Genomic DNA, 7,345 nt, shown 5'->3' on the forward strand with positions numbered 1-7,345 from the left:
ATGTCTCGTAGCTAAGTTATTATTATGTTTATTTAAAACGAAGTAATCATGATGTTGGGCTAAATACTAAAATTGGGTAATTGGGCTTTGTACCATAATTGAGGTTTGGACAAAAGAACGACACTTGTGAAAATTAGACTATGGGCTATCAATGGACTTTATATTTGTTTAACTAAATGATAGTTTGTTAATTTTAATATAAAGATTTACAATTGGACGTCCCTATAAATAACCATATACACTCGATCGGACACGATGGGCGGGATATTTATATGTACGAATAATCGTTCATTTAACTGGACACGGGAATGGATTAATAGTCTATGGAATTATTAAAACAGGGGTGAAATTATGTACAAGGACACTTGGCATAATTAATAACAAATTATTAAAACCTTGGGTTACACGCAGTCGATATCCTGGTGTAATTATTAAACAAAGTATTAAGACCTTGTTACAGTTTAAGTCCCCAATTAGTTGGAATATTTGACTTCGGGTATAAGGATAATTTGACGAGGATACTCGCACTTTATATTTATGACTGATGGACTGTTATGGACAAAAACCAGACGAACATATTAAATAATCCAGGACAAAGGACAATTAACCCATGGGCATAAAACTAAAATCAACACGTCAAACATCATGATTACGGAAGTTTAAATAAGCATAATTCCTTTATTTTCATATTTAATTGCACTTCTAATTATTGCACTTTTATTTATTGTTATTGTATTTAATTGCACTTTTAATTTTCGTACTCTTTAATTATCGTAATTTTATTTTATCGCACTTTTATTTATTCGCAATTTCATTATCGTTATTTATTTTAAGCTTTAAATTAAGTCTTTTATTTATTTAATATTTTACATTAGGTTTTAACTGCGACTAAAGTTTTAAAATCGACAAACCGGTCATTAAACGGTAAAAACCCCCCTTTATAATAATAATATTACTTATATATATTTGTATTTTTATAAATTAAAAAACTAATTTAGCGTTAAGCTTTGTTTAAAAGATTCTCCGTGGAACGAATCGGACTTACTAAAAACTACACTACTGTACGATTAGGTACACTGCCTATAAGTGTTGTAGCAAGGTTTAGGTATATTCATTCTATAAATAAATAAATATATTGTGCAAAATTGTATCGTATTTAATAGTATTTCCTAGTAAAAATAAAGCTATTTCATATACACCTCGCATAACATCAAGTATTTTTGGCGCCGCTGCCGGGGAACTTTAACTCCGAAAGCGCAACGCTAATGATATAAAAAATATATAATAATAATATAATTTTGTAAAAGTTTTTATTAAGTCCTTCGTAAGAAAATATAAGTTTTTAAAATATAAAAATATAAAAATACAAAAAGAGTTTGTTAAAAAAATATATAAAGTTTAAAAAAAAGTATTTTTTACTTTTGAGTTTAAAAATAAGTATTTTATTGTTTTATAAAAATATTTAGTTATATTTATATTATATATATATATTTGATTAAACAGAAAAACATAATAAAAATATAAAAAAAAAACTGAACTTGTAAAAAACGAACCCTTTCTCAACTTAAATTTGACCCTCCGCGACCCGCGGAGGTTTTGAACTGGGACTATCCGCACTCGCGGAGGTCCTCTGACAGGCCATAGGAAGCCCTAGTTCAGCATTAATTACGGGTTATTATTATTATTTAATTTAAAACCCTAATTAGGTTTTTAATATTTAATTAGTTAGTTTAGATTTAATTAATTTGTATTTTTAGTTTATTTAGTTTAATTAAATTATAAAATTAATAGTTTTATAAAATAAATAATATAAAAATAATATTTTTATAAAAATTGTACTTTTTTACAACTTTTAGTATATTTTTATATTTTGTCCCTTTTTAATTGTTTTAGCGTAATTTTTGTATTTTTCGCTTATATTTAGTTTTTAGACATAGTTTTTGCCATAGTTATTTTTACTTCTAGATTTTTAGGCTTTGCCGTAAAATCCCTTAAGTGCTTTTTCTTTAGACTAAGATTTAGGTGCTTTAGAATTTTGCGACGCCGTTTTTAATTTTTAGTTCCTTTTTAAGATATTGCCATTTGGGATATAGTTTTACTTATAAGCTTTAATATTTTTAGACGCAACTTTTAATTCTTAGTTTTTAGTTCCTTTTTAAGTTTCAACACGCTACTTTCTTATTTTTATTTTTCGACGCCTTTTACCTATGTATCAATTATCACTCCAATTAGTAATCTCAATTTGCAATTTTAATTTTAAGTTAGTGATAATAATAAGGTTGGGTTAGTCGAGTGTTTTAAAGTTTTATAAGTCACTCTTTTTCTTTCTTATTTCTCCAATTTTAATACCGACGCGCTCTTTTTTTTCTTATTTCTCGCCATTCTAGTTTTTAGGACATAGAATTTTCTACTTCTTCTCTAAACCTTTCCAACAAGACCTAGTCCATTCAATAACTCCTCCCATTTGGGTCTTTAAATTACGAAAAATTATTTTAAGCAGTTAAATTGATAGACATCAAAATTTTCTGGTTCGTAGTAATAGTTAGATTTGTACGTGGACCGGGTTATTGGAGCCAAACAGTACTCAATTATATTGAGACCAAACGAATCCTGCCCCTCTGCTGCATCTTTTGGCTATTCGAAACGCGGGCAAAATCAGAAAAGTCTATTAATTGGATAACTTATATAATTTTTCTTTCTTTTTAAAAACTAATAGGATATTCAGTGAATGCACCGAGCAAAACGTTCACCACCTTTTGTACGTTCACCACCTGTAACTCGATCAAGACATCTAGCTAATGTTATCGCCGTTGATTTTTCTTTAGAATCGTCATCCAGTCGACCAAGTACTCCAAATCAAATTTCCGATAATCCATTTTTTGAACCCGACCTCACAATTGAGAATCCGGAGAATATTCAGGGACGATTCATAGATCCTGAACCACTAATCTTTCCTCCGGAACCACCAATCATTCAAACAGAGATTGTTGAGGAACGAACCATTAAATCAGAATCCTCTGGTGATTCAGATTCAACAAATTCAATCATGGAGAATCTGGAACCTTTAAGTATGGAAGACCGAATGAGAGCTAAACGCACTGGCCAAGGTCACGCAATTACTCATCCAGACATTAATGCGCCAGATTATGAAATCAAAGGACAAATTCTACACATGGTGACTAATCAATGCCAATTTAGTGGTGCGCCGAAGGAAGATCCAAATGAACATCTTCGTACCTTTAATAGAATTTGCACTCTATTTAAAATAAGAGAAGTTGAAGATGAACAGATATATCTCATGTTATTTCCCTGGACTTTAAAGGGAGAAGCCAAAGATTGGTTGGAATCGTTACCTGAAGGGGCGATTGATACATGGGTCGTTTTAGTTGAAAAATTTCTTAACAATTCTTTCCGGCATCTAAAGCCGTAAGACTTCAACGAGAAATTTTTACGTTCACACAGAAGCCAAATGAAACTCTATATGAGGCATGGACAAGATTTGGTAAATTATTAAGAGAATGTCCGCAACATGGTTTAGACACTTGTCAAATAGTACAAATATTCTACCAGGGATGCGACATCACTACAAGGAAAGACATTGATATAGCAGCTGGTGGTTCCATTATGAAGAAAACAGAAACTGATGCTTACAAAATTATTGATAACACTGCTTCCCACTCACATGAGTGGCACCAAGAAAAAAATATCGTTAGATCATCTAAAGCAGCTAGAGCCGATTCTAGCCATGACTTAGATTCCATTTCTGCAAAGATAGATGCTGTCGAGAGACGAATGGAAAAGATGACTAATGATATTCACTCAATACGAATTAGTTGTGAGCAGTGTGGAGGACCACATTTGACAAAAGATTGTCTTAGTATTGAACTAACAATGGAACAAAGAGAGAATGTTTCATACATAAACCAAAGGCCTGAAAATAATTATCAGAATAATTATCAACCGCCAAGACCGATTTACAACCAAAACCAGAATTATAATCGAAATGTTCCATACAACAACCAACAAGGTCCTAACAATCAACAAGTATCCAATAATACTTACAATCAGCAAAGACCTAATTTTCAAAACAAACCACCACAAACCGATGATAAAAAGCCAAATTTAGAAGATATGATGACGAAGCTAGTTGAATCTCAAACACAGTTTTTCACATCTCAGAAACAAACCAATGAACAAAATGCTCAAGTATTTAGAAATCAACAAGCTTCTATTCAAAATCTGGAACAAGAAGTGAGCAACCTAGCAAGGTTAATAGGTGAAAGAAAACCGGGAAGTCTACCTAGTGATATAAATGCTAACCCCCGGAATGAAACAGCTAAAGCCATTACCACAAGAAGTGGTATTACACTTAAACCACCTGAAATACCTGTAATTTCTAATGAAGATATTCCTACTCCACAAGAACCACAACCTGATCAAGATAAGGAAAAAGAACCGGTAGTTGAAAAGGTTAATGAAGATAACACAGTTAAAGCTAAACCTTATGTTAAACCATACCAACCACCACTTCCTTACCCGAGTAAAATGGAAAAAGAGAGACTCGAAGCCGAGCAATCCAAATTCTTGGATATGTTTAAGCAGATAAATGTAAATCTTCCTTTCATTGATGTGATTTCAGGAATGCCTAGATATGCTAAATTTCTGAAAGATCTAATCTCGAATACAAAGAAAATGGAAGAACTCTCGGCTGTTACTATGAATGCTAATTGTTCAGCAGTGATGTTGAATAAGATACCAGAAAAACTATCTGATCCAGGAAGTTTCACAATTCCATGTTTTCTGGGTAGTCTTAGTTCAATAGAAGCATTGGCAGACTTAGGTGCTAGTATAAATTTAATGCCGTATTCACTATACACTAAACTAGACCTTGGAGAATTGAAACCAACAAGAATAAGCATACAACTAGCCGATAGATCAGTAAAATATCCTAGAGGGATAATGGAGAACATGCTAGTTAAAGTTGGTACTTTAGTATTTCCAGTAGATTTTGTTGTTCTGGACATGGAAGAAGATTCTCAAGTTCCTCTCATATTAGGAAGACCATTCTTAAACATGGCTAAAGCAATGATAGACGTGTTCGGTAAGAAACTGACCCTAAGTATAGAGGACGAGAGTGTTACCTTTTCAGTTGATAGAGCTATGCAACAACCGCAATCTGCAGATGATACATGTTATTATATTCAAACTATAGAATCACATGCAGAATTGTTAGAAGAATTTCCAGAATTACAAGGAACAGGAGAATGTTCTTTAGGAGAAGGAACTGAACCAATTGATGAAACTGAAATGTTAGCTACACTTATGGCTAATGGATATGAACCAACAACAGAAGAAATTCAAATGCTAAAAGAAGAAGACGGATATCGATATAAATCATCGATAGAAGAACCTCCGACATTAGAGTTAAAGCCTCTTCTAAACCATTTGGAATACGCTTATTTACATGGTGAATCTGAATTACCTGTAATAATATCGTCTTCTCTTACTGAAAATGAAAAATCTCAACTCATTTCTGTGCTAAAAGCTCATAAACCAGCTATTGCATGGAAGATTCATGATATTAAAGGAATAAGTCCTTCATATTGCACACATAAAATCGTTATGGAAGAAGGTCATAAAACGTTTGTGCAACGCCAATGAAGACTAAATCCGAATATGCAAGATGTTGTTAAGAAAGAAATTATTAAACTGCTAGATGCAGGTTTAATTTATCCAATTTCTGATAGTCCATGGGTAAGCCCAGTTCAATGCGTACCTAAGAAGGGTGGCATGACTGTTATCACAAATGAGAAAAATGAGCTTATTCCTACTAGGACTGTAACAGGATGGCGTGTTTGTATTGATTATAGAAAATTAAATGATGCCACCAGAAAAGATCACTTTCCCTTACCTTTCATTGATCAAATGTTGGAAAGATTAGCCGGAAATAGTTACTATTGTTTTCTTGATGGTTTTTCCGGATATTTTCAAATTCCAATAGCACCCGAGGACCAAGAAAAAACCACGTTCACGTGCCCTTATGGTACTTTTGCTTACAAACGCATGCCATTTGGACTTTGCAACGCCCCTGCAACCTTTCAAAGGTGCATGATGGCGATTTTTCACGACATGATAGAAGAATGCATGGAAGTTTTCATGGATAACTTTTCAGTCTTCGGTGATACATTTGAATCATGTCTAGTTAATCTTGAACGAATGCTTATTAGATGTGAACAATCAAATCTAGTTCTTAATTGGGAGAAATGCCATTTCATGGTTAAAGAAGGCATCGTTCTTGTTCATAAAATTTTAAAGGAAGGAATTGAAGTGGATAGAGCTAAAGTAGATGTAATTGCTAAACTTCCACATCCCACCAATGTTAGAGGAGTTAGGAGTTTTCTAGGGCATGCCGGTTTTTACCGACGTTTCATAAAAGATTTTTCTAAAATTGCCACTCCTATGAATAAACTCCTAGAAAAGGATGCTCCATTCATCTTTTCCGATGAATGTATCAAATCTTTTGATATTCTTAAAGAAAAACTCACTAATGCGCCGATTATGATAACTACAAATTGGAATCTACCATTTGAACATATGTGCGATGCAAGTGATTTTGCAATGGGAGCCGTTTTAGGACAACGGATTCAAAAACGATTTCAACCTATATATTATGCTAGTAAGACGTTACAAGGAGCACAAACGAATTACACAACTACTGAAAAAGAACTCCTTGCTATTGTCTTTGCTTTTGACAAATTTCGATCATATCTCGTTCTAGTTAAAACGGTGGTCTAGACTGACCATTATGCTCTTAGATACCTATTTTCGAAACAAGATGCTAAACCAAGATTAATCCGTTGGATCTTACTCTTACAAGAGTTCGATATTGAAATCCGAGATAAAAAGGGAGCAGAAAATCTCGCCGCTGATCATCTTTCTCGTCTTGAAAATCCCGAATTAGAAGTTCTAAATGAATCGGCCATACAAGACAACTTTCCTGATGAATATCTATTGAAGATAGATTATAATGAAATTCCATGAAAAAGGATTATCGTACCAAAAACGAAAGAAATTCTTTAGTGATATAAAACACTATTTCTGGGAAGATCCACATTTGTTTAAAAGTTGTCCAGATGGAATAATACGCCGATGTGTATTCGGAGATGAAGCTAGTAAAATCTTAAACCATTGTCACACAGGACCAACAGGAGGGCATTATGGGCCTCAACTAACAGCAAGAAAAGTTTACGATGCTGGATTCTATTGGCCTAAATTTTCAAAGACGCACACCTTCTTTGCAAATCCTGTGATGCATGTCAAAGGGCCGGAAAAATAAATCAACGTG

The 7,345-nt window shown here is 33.1% G+C and overlaps 1 non-coding gene across 1 annotated transcript; it reads right to left on the minus strand.

Moving 5' to 3' along the window:
- Positions 1-3,429: 3,429 nt before the first annotated feature.
- Positions 3,430-3,536, minus strand: LOC139903129 (small nucleolar RNA R71). Its single transcript, XR_011777973.1, has one exon. It is a non-coding gene; the product is annotated as a small nucleolar RNA R71 (small nucleolar RNA).
- Positions 3,537-7,345: the final 3,809 nt, after the last annotated feature.

Source organism: Rutidosis leptorrhynchoides, chromosome 3 (genome assembly GCF_046630445.1).
Source record: "Rutidosis leptorrhynchoides isolate AG116_Rl617_1_P2 chromosome 3, CSIRO_AGI_Rlap_v1, whole genome shotgun sequence".
Lineage (NCBI taxonomy): Eukaryota > Viridiplantae > Streptophyta > Magnoliopsida > Asterales > Asteraceae > Rutidosis > Rutidosis leptorrhynchoides.